Raw genomic sequence first — 17,739 nt, 5'->3', positions numbered from 1 at the left:
TTCTCTGTCATGATCAATGTGACGATCACATGCTACACACCTTCCTTCCAAGCACTGCTGTAAACAACGGAAGTGAGCTAGAATGTTAAAACTTAGTGCACATGCACAGCAGAATTCAAGGTCAATATTTGCCAAACGGCTTTACTCTGTGTGTTTTAGCTTCATTACTATAGCAAAAGTTCGGATATTTATTGATCAGACCTCATATTGTATATTTCTAAACTTGGAGAGTATTGGACTAAATTCATTAGAATATTTAGTTTTGTCCTTCCAAGTTCACACCATGCTTGGGTCAGCTTTAACCTTTCATCTCTCCAAAACTGATATTATGATGTCGTATTTTTAAGTTGATGCATCTGATTGCATGTTATTCTTCTTCAGTAAGATATTATTACATACACTAAAAAAAGGCTCTGATGATGGCTGAACTAGGAGACCAAAGGACTAAATCAGTGATTTCCAAACTTTTTCAGGCTGCCACCCTCTTGGCCATGAGGCCTCATTCCTTGCCCCGCAAATGCAGACTACTCTCTGCTGCAAATTCAAAACAACAATATTTCACTAATAAAAATTTACCTAATTAATCTCATTATCATTTTATTTTTCTTCAACACTTCCCTGGATCTTTCCATCACTCCTGGCAGGGCATTACTGCCCATTTTTGGCAACCACTGGTCTAAATGATTTATTACAATATTTAGATTCATCTTTCTTGGTTCTGGGTTCAAACCTTGCTTAAGTTAGCATTTTCCTTCATCCAAATTTTCAGATAAAGAATTGGTAGTATATAGGTTTGGATTAAGTAACTCAAGGCCCCACCCCTCTTCAAATATGCCTTTCTAATTTTGGTACAAGGCCAGCAATTTTTAGGGGAGCAGACAAAGTCAGTTATATTGACCCCCAGTGCTTCCCTGGTACTTATTTTATTAAAGCTGATAGGATGAAAGGCAAAGTCGGCCTTGGTGACATTTCAAACTCAGAATGTAAGACCGAAAAATGCTGCTAAGCATTTTGTCTGGTGCCATAATGATTCTGTTAGCTCACTGCCTTCTCCTCTTCAAATATTGCTCTGGGTTTTAAACAAGAAATCTTTCATACATTATTCTTTTTTTTTTTTTTTACTCTTTCACTTGTTTCAGTCATTTGACTGTGGCCATGCTGGAGCACCGCCTTTAGTCAAGCAAATCGACCCCAGGACTTATTCTTTGTAAGCCTAGTACTTATTCTATCGGTCACTTTTGCCAAACCGCTAAGTTACGGGGACGTAAACACACACCAGCATCGGTTGTCAAGCGATGTTGGGGGGACAAACACTGACACACAGACATGCACACACACATATATATATATATATATATATATACATACATACGACAGGCTTCTTTCAGTTTCCGTCTACCAAATCCACTCACAAGGCTTTGGTCGGCCCGAGGCTATAGTAGAAGACACTTGCCCAAGATGCCACGCAGTGGGACTGAACCTGGAACCATGTGTTTGGTAAGCAAGCTACTTACCACACAGCCACTCCTACGGTAAGTTACTAGAAAAAAATTTGCTTCATAGATTAGAATATTAATAAGTATTTTCTATCATTGTTATTACAAGATATCTTTAGTTTCTTGATATTGACCATCAACAATGCAAATAAACACTAATGGCTTTTAAGTTAGTAAAGGAGAATAAAGCAAGGCAATCATATATTTTTATCACTTTTGCTTTAATGCGCCCCTAATTTGTTATTTCCATAAGCAGTAATTTCCATTAAACTTAAATTTAATAGTTAATCTCTTAAGAACAAAAATATGACTGGACTGAAGAAAAGAAATGATGGCGGTGGTGGTGGTGGTGGTGAAGAAGAAGAGGATGAATTAAAATCGAGCAAATAAAACATTTTAAAAATATGGTAACGTTGAATTTTGTACTATATATAAACCAAACCGTTCAAAAATATATCCTTATATTGATTTATAATATTTTCTTAAAGCATTTCCTCATAAATTACTATTTTTTTTCTTCTTGATATTTTTGTTAGGGAAAAGAGAAAGAAAATTGTCTCACCTTTTCCCCTTCCGCTTTACTGTTTTATATTCATAGTTATCTTCCAGTATGGTTGACTGTATATCAGAAGCAGAACAATATATTCGTTTGTACCTCAGGGGAGTATTATGCATACTATATATATATATATATATATATATATATATATATATATATATGGTAGAACCCTGCATTTGTAATATAATGAGATGAAAAATTTCAGTTCGATTAACTGAGATTGTCTTTGCAATTAGAAGACAAAAACTCTCTCTAGGGGTGTTTAAATATGAATATTTATATGTGTGTGCACATGCTTATGTATGATATATAATGTATTTAATGCATGGACATAAATATGCATGCGCTTAATGTATATACATGTATATATGTGTACTACATGCCTATATGTATGTAATAATGTGTGACTGTGCAATTTGTGTGATATGTATAATATATATATATATAAACACCAGTCCTCAGTCAAATCGTCCAACCCATGCTAGCATGGAAAGCAGACGTTAAACGATGATGATGATGATGATATATATATATGGATGGATGGATATACATTTGCGTGATTGATACCTATATATCTATGTATGTATGAATATAGATATGCATGCATGATTGATTCTATATATATATATATATATTACACACCACACACACAGATATAGTTATCCAAAGAGAGTTCATGAGTAAAAAAGCAACCACGTTTAATATATATGATAGAGTGGGTATGGGTTTGAATGCAGTATTATGTAATAAGAACCATGTCTTAGTCAAGTTAAGTTACTGAGTAGTTTTGGGCAAGCTCAGACCTTCCTGAGGCAGAAAGTGGAATCAAACAATCATGAGACATGATTATTGGGATGGTATAGCTAGAGGTCTTTTGTACTGAAGATCAGATATCAAATTTTGATAAAACTTTGCTCCTTTGTGATACGACTAAAAATTCATACAGGGTAGAAAATATGGTGTATGAATAGTAACTGAAGAAATGATGTTTTGCAATAATTTCAGTAGGGCAGCCTCTCAGGCCGATGATAACATTAACAATGAAGTCAAACTGACAGCACTTAGATTAGGTTAGAGACTTTAGCTGAGAGGAATGCTTTTATTACAATTTTAGATTACAAACTGAACTTCGCCTCCAGCCCCAAGTGTCGTTTGATAAACCCCTTTAAACCAGAGATCAATTTAGTAAATATTTGCTAAGAAAGATTAAGAATGACTTAAGAGAAGACTTCCACTTCTCTATAAAGCAATCCAAGTGAAGTCACCTTATAGTTGAAAGACAATTCCTAATATGAAACAGATCCTAGCTAAATGCCATAAATCAAGCACGGAGGTAGATTGTTTATGCAGAGGTAACAACACATGACTGTTTAATAGCCAATTTGATACAGGAATTGTTGTGTATGAAGTGGAAATTGTACCCAGGATCCCAGTATGACAATACAAGTGCAACGATATGTTGGAGTAACAGAAGACCCCTTCAAGACCTCACTGAACAACTACAGGTTCTCCTTTAATATCTGGAAAGGTGAAGTGTCACAACATCAACTAAACACATTTGATTGTTAAAGGAAAAAGCGGTGATATATGAAGATCAACTGGAAGAGGATTGGAAAATGTAGGCAGTATTTTAGCTGCAGCAGAGGTTGTATGCTCTGCTTAATGGAGAAATGGATGATCCTGAAGAATCCCCTTCATCTGGAGATATTTCTGAACTCCAAAACAAATTTTTGTTCACCCACCCTCAAAAGTGTATATATACAACCATCCAATCAATGCCAGCATGGAAATAGGACATTAAATGATGATGATGGTGATGATATATATCTATATATATACAAACCAGCACATGACCTCTCAAACACATGCTCACATACACACACACACAACACCCACAGTTCTATATAATGGTGAGGGAATTTATGTTTGGAGGTTGGTGATGGTGTTGGTGGTGGTTGGATAATTGTTATTTCTCTCGTATTTGCTATTTAGTGTCAGCCATTTTTCTATTATATATGTGACTTCATGTATTCATTCCCTTCAGATCTAAGAGATAAGAATACAAATCTGACAGCCATAAGTTGTAAAATATGATCCATAAAAAACAACGGCAAAAAGTGACAAAAGGCATGTGTATGCACGCACAAACTGACTTGCACACATGTACATATACATACATACACAGAATCTGCTTATAGAGATACTAACCATAAAAACACCCCAACACATCATGCATGCTCACTCACTCTTTCACTCATGCATGACAAAACTAAAGTTTGGTGGTAATAAGACTGACCTGGAGTTACTTGGGTATGTCAATGATGGGGGTCACAAATTGCAACAAAAGAAGTCTGACAAACCAGCTGAACAATTGATTGAACAGTTAATCAAACAATTGATTGGTTAAATGATTTAACTCTTGACTAATAATAATAATAATAATAATGGTTTCAAATTTTGCCACAAGGGTAGCCATTTAGGGGGAAGGGATAAATCAATTACATCAACCCCAGTGTTTCACTGGTACATAATTTAACAACCATGAAAGGATGAAAAGCAAAGTTGACCTCGGTGGAATTTGAACTCAATGCTGCGATGAGCAAACTACAACTAAACATCTTGTCCAGCATGCTAACAATTCTGCCAGCTCACTGCCTTAATGATAATAATAATAATAATCTTTTCTACTATAGCCACAAAGCCTGAAATTTCATGGGAGGTGACTAATCGATTACATCGACCATGTAATTTATCAACCTCGAAAGGATGAAAGACAAAGTTGACCTTGGCGGAATTTGAACTCAGAATGTAGAGGCAAGCGAAATACTGCTAAGCATTTTGTCCAGCGTGCTAATGATTCTGCCAGCTTACCACCTTCTTTTTTTTTTTTTTTTTTATTATTATTATTATTATTATTATTATAATAACAATAACAATAACAATAATAAATATTCAGACAAATACATAACAAAAATACCAGGACTTACAAATATATATAACATACAGAAAATTGCACTACTGGGTACTGCACACATTCTACACAAAACACTTTCAATACAGTAAACATAAGAGCACCACAGCACATACCCAAGGTGCACAGAGCTGCGCTCGGTAGTGAAGTGAAAGCACGTTATAAAAATAAAACTACTGAACAATAATAATAATAATAATAATAATAATAATAATAATAATCCTTTCTACTATAGGCACAAGGCCTGAAATTTGATGGGAGAGAGCCAGTCAATTAGATTGATCCCCAGTATGCAACTGGTACCTATTTTATTGACCCTGAAAGGATGAAAGGCTTAGTTGACTTTGGTGGAATTTGAACTCAGAACGTAAAGACAGACGAAATACCACTAAGCATTTTGCCTGGCGTGCTAAAGATTCTACCAGCTCGCCGCCTTAATACTAATACTAATAATAATATTTCGCTTATGAATGCGGTGAGCTGGCAGAAATGTTAGCACGTCAGGCAAAATGCTTAGCGGTATTTCATCTGTCTTTACGTTCTGAGTTCAAATTCTGCCAAAGTCGACTTTGCCTTTCATCCTTTCAGGGTTGCATACTGAGGTCGATCTAATCGACTGGGCCCCCCTCCCCCAAAATTTCGGGCCTTGTGCCTAGAGTAGAAAAGAATATGTAAACAGATGTCTTCATCACTTTTGTTATCTTTTTCCTTTATTCCAGATTTTTTTTTTGTTCATTCTTAATAAATATATTTCCTTTGTTATATCTTAGCTCATTAACACATTAATTAGTTAATGTGTCATAAAATATGTAAGTAATTATCTCAGTGAATTGAAGGAGATTGATATCTGATATAGTTCTTTATATAAAGGAATGGCTATACAAACAGTTTAGCGAGAAGACATCTGCTGCCTGGATTCATTATAGCACAATGGCATATCAGATTAATCAAGAAACAGCTCTAATTACACATGTGTACAATTATTATGAAGGCCAATAGAATTTGGTTTAGTAGCTCCTACATTGACCAATATATGTTGGCTCAGATCATGTCTTGATTTTCCTACTTCGTTTTTTTGTAATATAATTACACCAATTTTTTTCTTTTATTTTTAAAATAGAATATACTTATATGAAAAAATATATATTCTCTCTTTTACTCTTTTACTTGTTTCAGTCATCTGACTGCGGCCATGCTGGAGCACTGCCTTTTAGTTGAGCAAATCGACCCAGGACTTATTCTTTGTAAGCCTAGTACTTATTCTATCGGCCTCATTTGCTGAACCGCTAAGTGTCGGGGACATAAACACACCAGCATCGGTTGTCAAGCAATGCTAGGTGGGACAAACACAGACACACAAACATATACACACACACACATATATACGACGGGCTTTCAGTTTCCATCTACCAAATCCACTCACAAGGCTTTGGTCGGCCCGAGGCTATAGTAGAAGACACTTGCCCAAGGTGCCACGCAGTGGGAATGAACCCAGAACCATGTGGTTGGTAAGCAAGCTACTTACCACACAGCCACTCCTATGCCTAAAAATTCTCTAAAAATTGTAATTAGTTAATTTTTCTAATCTTTATCATTTGCTTGTTGCAGTCACTGGACCATGACTATGCTGAAGTGGTATCTCAGTATAGTCAAACAAATCAACTTGCAGTCCTTATTTTTTAAAGCCTGTCAGTTATTCTATCAGTTTCTTATGCCAAACTGCTAAGTTATGGGGACATAAACAAACAAATACCACTTGTATGTAGTGGTGGGGGATAAACACAAACACACATGCACATAGACTTATACATGCATACATACGTACATTGTGTGTGTGTGCGCAATGGAAGTGGGATGGCGAACATTCAACACTGAAAAGAAAAATCAAACAGCGTTTCAACTCTGTGTGAGTATATGTGTGTATGTGTGTGCATGTACAAGGGAAGTATGTGGATGTTTGTATGTTCAAACTAGCATTCTTTCAGTAACAAATACTACAATTAGCCATCATTTTTGATGGCATGGGGCCAGCTAGTCTAAAGATACTGTCGATACTTCTCACCAAGTTGAGTGACCATCTAAGACAATGGATCTCAACTGGGGTCCATATGACCCTTGGTGGGGTCTATATGAGATTTTGTAGTTAAAATTATGTGCAATAAATTGGTCTTACTTCTACAATGCACAAATTATTTTAACAATGTTTTTATACAATTCCTAATAATATTTAATTATAAAAAGTACAATGGGTTTTTTTAAACATTGAATGGCTATGAGAGCCTACCTGAGTAAAATAGGAATGAAAGTGGTCCATAGCTAAAGAATGATTAAGAACCACTGATCTTAAGTCTCTTTCTCTCTCTATTCTCCTTTTGCGCCCTTTTAAAGCCTAGCCAGGCTCATGGGCGTGGTTTCCCGGTTTCTATGGTGTATGTGTCCCCACCAGTCCATCGCAACATTACTCAAGAAACAGGAAGAAAGAGTGAGAGAAAGTTGGGGCGAAAGAATACAACAGAGGTCTGGGAATCGAAACCACAATCCTCCAACCGCGAGTCCGCTGCCCTGACCACTGGGCCATTGCGCCTCCTTCTTTCTCTTTTAGGTTTGTAAATTAATTAGATGTGTGTGTGTGTGCGTGTGTTTGTGAATATGAGAGGTGTAGTTGCCAAGCTTTGTATTATAGCTGTGACACTATATATTTGTACAATATTTCACATACACACACACATGCATTCACAAACATAACAGCTCATTAAAAAGTCACGTACTACTAAAACCTCATTGCCCCACCTTTAACTTAGCATTTTAAATGAATATAATAATTAAAAACAAAAACAATTAGGAAACATTTCCTATGTAATCACATACCTGCGAGTGTATATGTTTTAAGTGTGTGATGAATATGCAGATACATGCGGATGCATGTGTACTTATTGAGTGTTTCATTAGAAGAGAGCAGACAAAAAAAATGACAAGCAAATATTTCAATAAAATAATAAATGAATAAATAAACAAACCCAACCCTTGTGAGAGAGCTCTCAAAGGTCTCATCAATTGATGCAGGAGATGATAGAAGAATCCCTTGAAGTAGCATTCAAGTATTGCCCTAAAGTAATCAATACATATCACTGATGCAGTGTGTCAGGTATGCAGACAAAGATTCACCTAATTATTACAACCCAACCTTTATACAGGAATCAGATATGTTGAGTGCTTACTGAACAGAACAACTGTTAGTGAAATACTATCAAAAACTGTTGTTTAAACAGCAGCAATGATTGTAATTGAAACAGTAACAAAAGCTTGTTATTTAAAAAGGAGCAAAAATTGTTAAACAGCAGCAAAACCTTGTTTAAACAGTAGCAATGTTTCTTATTGAAATCGTAACAAAGCCTGTTATTTAAGCAGAAGCGAAAACTCTTATTGAAACAGTCATAATAACTGTCATATGAACAATATCTAAGACTGATATTTAAATAACAATAATTGTAGTTGAAACAGTAGCAGAAAGTGTTATTGAAGCAGGAGCTAAGATAGTTATCAGAATCATTGTTATGACTATTGTACAGTAATTAAGATTGTGACTGAAACAAAAACAAAGACTGTTATTTAACCTTTAACATTTAAACCAGCCATGTCTGGCCTAACTAATTCTACCTGTTATATGTTCAAACTGGCCAGATCCAGACACTCACACCTATCCTACAATGGTATTCTAAAAATAAACAATCACGTCATTGAAATATTAAAGCTATGAGATAATGCATGATTAGTTTAAAACAATATGAATGGATAACTTTTACATTTGACAGAGTAATATAAATGCTAAAGGGTTAAACAATAGCTAAGACTGTTATCCTTTCTTAAAAGACTTTTTTTTTTACAGTTTAGTTAACAATAGGAATTCTTCTGAAGGTCTCATGTGTCCTTCTGCTACAAAATGTTGTTTATTCTTAGACCGTTCCTCATTATGCAACCCAATAGCTAAGACATTTCAGTTGTTATCATGCCATCTTTTTCTATATTAGGGTCTGCATTATTCAATGTCGTCTTCTTTGTTTTTAAGGTGATGGGTGTAATTTGAGAGAGACTTGGTTACAATTGCTTGCATGATCTGAGGAGATAAATGAATTGAGGATAGAAACAGCTGATACTATTCCCATTACTACAGTATACATTGATAAATTGTGCTACTTCATGCTTCCAATCTATCCCAGTTTACTTATTTGTACCTAGGTAGACTGTACAATCCACCACAAAGTTGAGTCCTTGTTTCCGTGTGGTCCTTTGTGTGCCTCAATAACCCCAAGAACTATGCTAGTAGAGTGCATGCTCCTGGTAGGGCCATGCTGGACAGGTCAAAGGATAGAGACCAGACTAATATGGACCACCTCTTCTCAGATGTGAAAATAGATTTTGTGCAGGTCCAGTAACCCTACTTAGAAAAAAGCAAAGTTACAGAAGCATCCATCATCATCATTTAGTGTCTGCTTTCCATGCTGGCATGGGTTACACAGTTTGACTGAAACTGGTAGAGAATGGAAAACAAAACAAAAAAACAAACAAAAAAAATGCTGCAGCAGTCATTAGTAGATTTTATAATTAAGTAAATGAATATTTGATATATTTTATTTTTAACTTTTATTATTAGTTAGACTGCATCAATTTATTGGTCTGCCAGGGTTTTTATTTTACTTTTTGTGTGTGTGTGCAAGAAAGCAGAGATGGTTGATCTCTTCCAGAATATTTTGTTGGCTTTTATTTTTTACTGGTTTAAGTGGAGTGCTCAGCCACTTACATGTTAACTTCACGAGCAGGCCATTCCATTTCATTAACTGGATGAACTGGAACCCCCATCACCGTAACTGATGGAATGCCAGTTTTAATAGAGGTTTATAAGATCAGTCAGTTTTTGAGGAACAGGGTTTATCAATATATTTGGTGGGCAACTTCTGAGAATAAAAGCCATCTGTTTAGGGATTAACCCTTTAGCATTTCAACTGGCTATACCCAATCCAAATATTCTACCTGTTTTAAGTTTAAATCAGCCAGATCCAGCCTTTAACACCTATTCTACAATGTGATTCTGAAAGTGAACAGTAGCATTGTTGAAATATTGAAGCTAAAAGATAATGCATCATCATCATCATCATCATCATCATTGTTTAACGTCTGCTTTGCATGCTAGCATGGGTTGGACGATTTGACTGAGGACTGGTGAACCAAATGGCTGCACCAGGCTCCAATCTGATTTGGTAGAGTTTCTATAGCTGGATGCCCTTCCTAATGCCAACCACTCCGAGAGTGTAATGGGTGCTTTTACGTGCACCCTCCACAATTATATTTATACATTAAAAACAAAAAATTCAAAAATTAATATAAAATTATCACCAGTTACCAAAACTCACTTTGAATTAATGAAAAAGTGAGAGAAGGGATAGAGTTAATTGAATCTAATATACTTTAACCCTTTAGCATTTAAACCGGTCATATCCAGCCAACATATTCTACCAGTTTTATGTTCAAACTGGCCAAATGCAGTCTCTTGCATTTACTTTACAAACTCATTCTAAAAGTAAGCAATCCAGGAGTGGCTGTGTGGTAGGTAGCTTGCTTACCAACCACATGGTTCCAGGTTCAGTCCCACTGCATGGCACCTTGGGCAAGTGTCTTCTACTATAGCCTCGGGCCGACCAAAGCCTTGTGAGTGGATTTGTTAGATGGAAACTGAAAGAAGCCTGTCATATATATGTATATATATATATATATATATGTATGTGTATATGTTTGTGTGTCTGTGTTTGTCACCCCCTCCCCCCCAACATCGCTTGACAACCGATGCTGGTGTGTTTACATCCCCGTAACTTAGCGGTTCGGCATAAGAGACTGATAGAATAAGTACTAGGCTTCCAAAGAATAAGTCCCAAGGTCGATTTGTCGACTAAAGGCGGTGCTCCAGCATGGCCCACAGTCAAATGACTGAAACAAGTAAAATAGTAAAAGAGTAGAGTAATCCCATAACTGAAATCTTAAAGCTACAAGATAATACACGACTAATTCAAAACAATGGCAATAAATAAGCAATACATTTGACATAGAAATCTGAATGCTAAAGGGTTAACAGAGGTTGACTAAGACTGGGCAGCTCTAAAGGAGCAGTGGTTACCAAAATAACAGTAGATGAGGCAGAATGAGAATAGAGTACAATATCTGTGGGCCAGAGGTTTGACAGCATTGGTGAGCAACGCATGCCAATAAAAGTCATCTATTTAGGGTCAAAATTTAATTTGTGGCATTAATACCAAAATAGCAAACGGTAAGTCCTCATAGAAGAATATGTGAAAATAAGGACCACAAATCAAACACACACACACACATGTGCATACATACACAAACAAACAAAAAAAATGCTATAAAATACTATAAAATTATTATCAGTCCCCCAAACTAACTCTAAATTCATGAAAAACAAAAGAAAAAGAAGTCGGTAAATATGAGCAAAAAAAATTGTTAATACAAACCCTAACTAAGAGTTAAAAAAATATAGAAAGCAAAGAAAAACTCCTGCTGCCACAAATAATTGATGGAGTCTTTAAAAAAGTCAAAGGAAATTAGTTTTCTACTAATTTACTTTATTGATTTGTCTTTAATTCAAAAATTTTACCCTTTTTTATTACATTCCATCTTCTTTCTTTCTTTCTTTCTTTCATTCTTTCTTTCTTTAAAAAAAATTACTGTTTATTCATTTTAAAACATTTCTTTATTTCAGTTTATTTACTACTACTACTGCTACTACTACTACTACTACTACTACTACTACTACTACTACTACTACTGCTGCTGCTGCTGTTGTTGTTGTTCTCATGACCACCACCACCACCACCACCAACATCACCGCTACCATTATCATCATTATTATTTTATTATTATTATTATTGTTATTATTATTATTAACTCTAAACTGTCCATTTCCTTTACTTCAACTCTCATTAAAACACACACACACACATAAAGAGCAGCAGTAAATTATGTTCCAAAGATACATCTTAATTCTGAGATAAGCTGAATCAGTTGAAGTGTTTTACCAGACAGCTTCAATGGCATTCAAGCCTTGGGGTGGTGTGTAAAATAGCCGGCGTGTGTGTGTGTGTGTGTGTGTGTGTGTGTGTGTGTGTGTGTGTGTGTGCATACGTATGTGTGTTTGTATATGTTTATATGAATGCATATGTGTGTGTGAAAAGAAGGGAGGTAAGCTGGATCATGTTCTATTTTAAGACATACAATGATTGGTAGTAAAAAAGAAAAATTATTGCTTAGCACTTGTTCTACCAGCTGTGCTTTTATTAATAGATCTGTCACTCTCTTGTCTTATAGAGACTAATAATGATGGTGACAGTCTGTCTATGTGTATCTTTTTTTTTATCTGTAACTTGTTTTAGGCTCTAAACTGTGGCCATGCTGGAGCACCACCTTGAAGAGTTTTAGCCAAATAAATTGAGCTCAGTACTTATTTTTAAGTCCAATAATTACTCTGTTGGTCATTTCTGTTGAACTGCTAAGTTATGGGGATGTAAACAAACCAACACTAGTTGTTAAGTGGTAGTGGGAGACAAACACAGAGGTACACACACACATATGTGTATACACACACACACACGCGTACCCCCCCCCCCCCCCAGATATATGTAGGAGAGTAATGTAGTTCGCTTGAAGCATTGTGTATTGTTTGTGAAATACAACGTGTTTTGAATGGCATCTTGAAATCTTCCTTTCGAGTGGGATTTGATTTTTGAAAAGAAGAAAAAGTCACTAGGGGCAAGACATGGGGAATATGGTTGCTGTTGGACCTGGGAAATGCTGTGCCTAGACAAAAACAATAACTAACTGTGCTGAATGGGAAGATGCATTGCCACTCATCAGACGCATGCAATTGTGGCCTTTTCTGACAAATAGTACCCCACAAAACATCACGGTAGTGCTCCTTGTTTACTGTTTGCCCTGGCGGAACATATTCATGATAAACAATTCCCTTGTACTTGAAGAAAATAGTCAACAGTGTCTTCACATTACTTTGACTCATTCTTGTTTTCTTCGATGTTGGAGAGGTTGGGATCTTCTACGGTGAAGACTGAGTCTTTGTTTCGGGGTCATAGCCATAGACCCCACGATTCATCACCTGTTATGATTGTTTTCAAAAAGTTTTCAGTGTTCTCGACACAATCAAGGAGATCTTGTGCAACTGAAACCCGAGTGTCTTTTTGGCTAGCTGAAAGCAGTTTTGGCACAAACTTGGCAGACACATGTCTTAAACCCAAATGTTCAGTGATAATGGACAGAACTGAACCGTAACTAATCTACACATCCTTTGATAACTCACAGATGGTGAGTTGACGATTTCCCCTCAGAACTGTATGCATATCTGCGATGTTTTTCTCAGTTCTGCTGGTTGTGGATCTCCCAGAACGTTCAGCCCTATCGACATTTTCTCAGCTTATACACTCCTCTTCATACACTTTCTGCAACTTTGCGTAGGCTTCTGAGCAGTTATTGCCAAGCTCTTGTCAAAATTTAATGCAGATTCTCTGCTCAACTTTCTCTGTCATGGACACTGTGACGATCACACACTACACACATTCCTTCCAAGCACTGCTGTAAACAGCAGAAGTGAGCTAGAATGTTAAAGCTTAGTGCACATGCACAGCAGAGTTCAAGGTCAATCTATGTAAAGCAGCTTTACTCTGTGTGCTTTAGCTTCATTACTATGGCAACAGTCTTGATACTTATTGATCAGACCACATACACACACACACACATATATATATATATATATATATATATATATTGACCCCCTTTGGTCATGAATGGCCATGGGATTGCACCTAGAAAGTTACCCTCTGAGGCACAAGTCCAGGTAAGGTTGTTTATGTAAGACCAGCTGTTGCCCATGCATACCAGCCTCCAGTCTCCATGCCACCAATGTTATCCAAGGGAAAGGAAAAGGCTGATACATCTTGGTACCAGTGATGCTGCAATTCATTTCTACAGCTGAGTGAATGGGAGTAATGTGAAGTAAAGTGTCTTGCTCAAGAACACAACACAAAGCCGGGTCCAGGAATCAAACTTACTAACTCATGATTGAGAGCCCAATGTTCTAACCGCTGAGCCATGTGCCTTCACACACACACATGCTGTAGTCTGTGAAAAAAAAAATGAATGCTATAGGGTCCAGTGCACTGGTTTGCCCAGGGGCCCATAATGTTGTTAACATGGCCCTGCACTAGAGTAGAGTGGTATGAAAGATCGATCAACACACACACACACCATAATTGTTTGATCTGATAGGAAATCACCGATCCAAGCAATGACAGACAGATGGAATCCATAGGCAGTCTGATCATTAAACATGTCCTATCATGGAAAAAAAAATAGATGGGAAAATATAAATAATAAAAATAACAATGAAACAACAGAATAAATGAGAAGAGATGTTATATAGTAAAGAAGTATGAAAGACAAAAATAAGACAGAAAAGACAATGGTTTGAAAAAATGAAATAAATTGTCATTTATTATTGTATATACTTGTACAGAAATTATTGCCTTTTTGTTTGCTATCGTACAAATTCAAATTCAAACGTGGGTCTCTGCCACTACTGAGAATTGCTTTAACTAAATTGAAGAACATTAATTGCATATGAATTAATCAGTTGGAAGAACTGATTAAAAATAGAAATAAAAATCTGAAAAAAGAATGGATAAAAATGGAAACAAACCCTTCCAAAGCAAACAATTTTACGCTTTGAAATAATTTAGATTGCAATATATATATAAACTTTGTTTTCTTCAATGTGTAAAAAATAATTAAATGAAAATAAGACTGAAAAGGAGAGGCATCTGCAGAAATAAGAAATTAATTAAAAAAAAAATAAAGAAGAGAATTAATGAAATAAAATTAAAAAAAAGAAAAAGAAATGAATAATCATTAACATAATGTTATTAACAATATGTTAACAAGTTGGAAAATATTTCATGACTATACATTACTGTCAGAATATCTACTGCAAAAATGATCGCCAAATGTATATGAAGTTCTTTGAAAATAGCCTAAATTGCATTTTCTTTTTTAAATTTATGTACTTTGGAATTTTGATTACGTAAGAATTTACTTAAGAAAATTAAAGGATTGAAATGTAAAACAAAAAACAAAATTGTGATAATATCTTGTTCATGGTTTAACAAAAACATATGTAGACTTATGCATGTCCATATGTATATCTATATTCATTACATCAATATATATATATATATATATATATATATATATATATATATATATATATATATATATGTATATGTATGTATGCATGCATACGCGGCTAAAGATAGCTTTAAACCATCCTTTATATCAACAATATATACTGATGTAATGACAGTTTGTGTATAAAGCTTGAAACACGTGTACCGCGATATCCTTTGTGTTCTGTTTTCAATTTACGTAAATATATATATATATATATATATATATTGCTGATACTCCAAAGCAAATTAAACCTTTTCAGTGGAAAGAAATATAAATAAAAAACAATCTTTATTCAAAAAAGCTAGCTTTTTTCCATGCCACAAAAAAAAAAAAGAAAAAAAAGAAGAAAAGAAAATAATTTGTATGATAATTAAAAGACAGTATCAGAAAGAATAAATCATATCATTATTAACAGTCCGTATTTGATATATTACACCCAAAACTTTCACAATATTTTCCATGTGTATGTGTGGGCATGTTTATGTTTATATATATATATATACATATAAATATATATATATATATATATATACACATATACATAAATGTGTGTGTGTGTGTGTATGTATGTATTTATATATGTATGCTTCAATAAAAGAAAGGCATTTAATATGTAGGTTAACATTAACGAGTCAGGAACAGCATCTCAGATTAGGAATTATTTAAGGGATTGGTGTCATAGATAACAGTAAGAATGTGAAACACAATGGAGGTGGCCAACACCAAAACATATATATATATATATGTGTATGTATATATATATATATACATGCACACACACACACACACACACACATTCAACAATCAACCAGACGAAACTAAAATACTGCAATGCATTTAATAGTGTGGCCACCACCATTGTTCATATTGATAATGATAATGTTGAAGGTGACAATAATTTCTCAAAATAGCATACAGCCACACCAATTTTTTGATAGGAGTGCATGCAGTCAATTAAATTTATCAATACTTGACTGGTGCTTATTTTATTAACCCTGGTGGGGGGATGAAATGCAAAGTGAACTGTTGTGGGATTTGAACTTAGAAAATTTATAAAAATATCCTAAATAAATACTGCAAAGGCATTTAGTGTGACATTGTATTGTACCTGTCACTCCACCACCACCAATACCATCACCACAATAATAATAATAATAATGCTTTCAAATTTTATTACAAGGCCAGCAATTTTGGAGAGGGATAAGTTGATTACTTTGACCCCAAAAAGATGAAAGACAGAAATGTAAAGACTGATGAAATGCCACTAAGCATTTTATGCGGCATGCTAACAATTTTGTTAACTCACCACTTTAATAATAATAATAATAATAATGATAATAATAATCCTTTCTACTAATGGTACAAAGCCTGAAATTTTTTGGGAGGGGGTCTAGTTAATTACATTGATCCCAGTGTTTCGCTGGTACTTAATTTATTGACTCCGAAAGGATGAAAGGCAAAATCGACCTTGGCGGTATTTGAACTCAAAATGTAAAGATTGACGAAATCCTGCTAAGCATTTTGTGTGGTATGCTAACAATTTTGCTAACCCACCACTTTGATAATGACAATAATAATGGTTTCAAATTTTGGCACAAGGCCAGCAATATAAGGGAAGGATCCGAGTGCTCAACTGGTACTTATTTTATCCACCCCGAAAGGAAGAAAGGTAAAGTCAACTTTGGTTGAATTTGAACTCAGAACAAGAAGCTGGTACAAATGAAGCTAAGCATTTTTCTCCAGCATGCTAATAATTAAGCCAGCTTGCTGTCTTTAACAAAAATTTCTAATTATGCAATAATTCTTTCTTTCTACTAGAGGCACAAGTGCTCAAATTTTGGGGGAGGGAGTCAATTACATTGATCCCAATGATTAATTGGTACTTATTCTATTCTCTTCTACTCTAGGCACAAGGCCTGAAATTTTTAGGAAGGGAGCCAGTCGATTAGATCGACTGCAGTATGCAACTGGTATTTAATTTATCGACCCCCCCCCCCCCAAAAGGATGAAAGGCAAAGTTGACTTCAGTGGCATTTGATCTCCAAATGTAAAGAGCTGGAAGAAATGTGGCTGAACATTTTGTCCAGTGTGGTAACGATTCTGCAGGCTCGTCACCTTTAATTTCTAATTTAAGCACAAGGTCAGCAATTTTGCAGGGAGGGTGGTAGTTGATGCCATCAACCTCAGAGAGATTTGAACTCAGAACCTAAAGAGCTGGAAGAAATATTACAGGATGTTTTGTCCATTGCTCTTATGATTCTGCTTAACATACGTGCAAGTCCACAAATTTTCTGGGAGTGAATAGGAAAGAAAATCTCATACAACCTTCGCCTGTTGCTGTATCTTATAAGATGAAAGACAAAACTGAGTTCAATAAGATTGAAATTACCTTTCACCTAAATAAAAAAAAAACC

The 17,739-nt window shown here is 35.2% G+C and overlaps 1 long non-coding RNA gene across 1 annotated transcript; it reads left to right on the top strand.

Annotated features, from left to right (window-relative positions):
• The first annotated feature begins 15,900 nt into the window (after positions 1-15,900).
• Positions 15,901-16,434, top strand: LOC149134585 (uncharacterized). Its single transcript, XR_016242536.1, has 2 exons — positions 15,901-16,037; positions 16,214-16,434. It is a non-coding gene; the product is annotated as an uncharacterized LOC149134585 (long non-coding RNA).
• The last annotated feature ends 1,305 nt before the right edge of the window (positions 16,435-17,739 follow it).

The sequence above is a fragment of the Octopus bimaculoides genome, chromosome 7, assembly GCF_046866305.1.
Source record: "Octopus bimaculoides isolate indiv1 chromosome 7, ASM4686630v1, whole genome shotgun sequence".
Lineage (NCBI taxonomy): Eukaryota > Metazoa > Mollusca > Cephalopoda > Octopoda > Octopodidae > Octopus > Octopus bimaculoides.
The sequence above is the reverse complement of the archived record's forward strand: the minus strand, read 5'-3'. Positions and strand labels throughout refer to the sequence as shown.